We start from the raw sequence: 1,745 nt of genomic DNA, 5'->3' as shown, positions 1-1,745 counted from the left end.
GGACTGGTGGGGATCCAGGGTGAGGAGGACATCTGAGGAGAGAGAGTCAGAGCTGCCAGATCCCACCCCTTCTTTACATACATAATAATTTTGGGAAGAAACAGTGTAAAAAGGTAATTCTTTCAGCCTTCAGTCCCTTCACAGCTTTATCCTGCTGTCAGGGCAGGCACAGTCCTTGGCATCACCTGTCCCTGGGGTGGTGAGAAAGCGAGCTTGCAGTTCCCTTCACAGAAGAAGACACCCATTCCATGTCACCTCCTTCAGGCCCTGGTGTCTGTGGGATGCCTGGGGAGGGCTGGGGACCTGCTCATCCCCCCTGGCATGGAAAGCCACCCAGGAGGCACTGGCTGATCCTCCCTTGGGAAAGGCAGTTTGAGCACGTGGCATCTCTGCCCGGTGGAGCCAAGCAGCCCCGGGCCAAGTGAGTAACACCTTCAGCCGCCTGCCTCGAATACCGGGGGCTGATCTCTCACCTGATGCCAGCAGGGAGGAGCCATGCTGCTCCGCTGGCACCAGGGAGCCTATCTTGGCACCTCCAAAATGCCTCCTGGGGAGGGTCAGGGAGCCCTCACTGCACCCCGGGTTTTCGTGAGGGATGCCCAGCACAGGGCAGGGCTGTCCCCATTCCTGTAGGTGTTACCCTGGAGCTGGAGCAGGGCTCTGGTCACAGACACGCCAGTGCTGCTCCCAGCACCCTGCCTGCACTGGATTGTATAACCCCTTACGTCAGGCAGCGCTGGGCCACGGCTGAGCCAGCTCCTCTCCCAACCCATCCTGGCCTGGCACTGCATCCAGTCCTGGGACACAGAGCTCCGAGGTCTCACTCCCTGGGGATCCCTGCATCTTCTGATTACCCTGGGGACCTCTCTGCCCTGTAGCCTTCCTGCAGGGATGCTGGCAGCTGCTGTCACCTGATCCCCACTGTGACCCAAGGATGCTCATCCTCCACCTCACGACCTTTTGGGGCACAGTCCTGCTTCTCACAGAGCAGCACTTGCCATTGCCTGTGAAAGCAACTGGGGGAAAAAAAAAAAAAGAAGATGTTTTTATGCTTTTCCCAGGTGAGAAGAGAAGGGGCAGGATGTGGCCAGAGTTGCTCCCTGACCAGCAGTGGAGATGAGTCCAGCACATCCCATCGCAGTCTGACAAGTGCCCATAAAGCCTCCACCTCCCCAGCCATCCCTGGCCTGCTTTTCAAACCCGACTGGCTGGGTTTCGGGGTACTGGAGGGGTGCCAATGCACCAGGGCAGCGGGGTGAAGGCATTCCCTGGCACTAAAGCAGGCAGGACACCATGCCAAGAACAGCACCTGCTGCTCACCCTCCCTTCCCACCCCCTGAAATGCGAGCAAAGCCCCTGGGGAGATGCTGTCTGTGGGTGTCAGCGAGTGCCCTCGAGGGCTGTGCAGCACCCATGAAACCACAGCTGGGGTCCACTTCCCTGGGCACGGATGACCGAGCCCATACCCCGCCATCGAGCACCCACTGTGGCCCCTCGGGCATCCCTTGAGAGTGTCCCAGTGCCGCAGGGTTGGGTTTGGAGCCGGGTGCTCTTATGTAAAGGAGCAGGAGAGTGGCGGGGATGAGCCGGGCTTTGTAGGTCAGAAAATGGAAGTGCGGGGCAGTTCGGGGATTGGGCTGGGTCAGCTCGTGAGTCAGTGGCAAAGGAGGGACCGGCGCGGCGGAGGCTTTATTAGCGGATGAGGGGTGGAGCGAGGCTCCGCAGGCAGGCGAGGAGCCGCGCCG

This window comes from Corvus cornix, chromosome 18 (genome assembly GCF_000738735.6).
Source record: "Corvus cornix cornix isolate S_Up_H32 chromosome 18, ASM73873v5, whole genome shotgun sequence".
NCBI classification, from domain to species: Eukaryota; Metazoa; Chordata; class Aves; order Passeriformes; family Corvidae; genus Corvus; species Corvus cornix.
The sequence above is the reverse complement of the archived record's forward strand: the minus strand, read 5'-3'. Positions refer to the sequence as shown.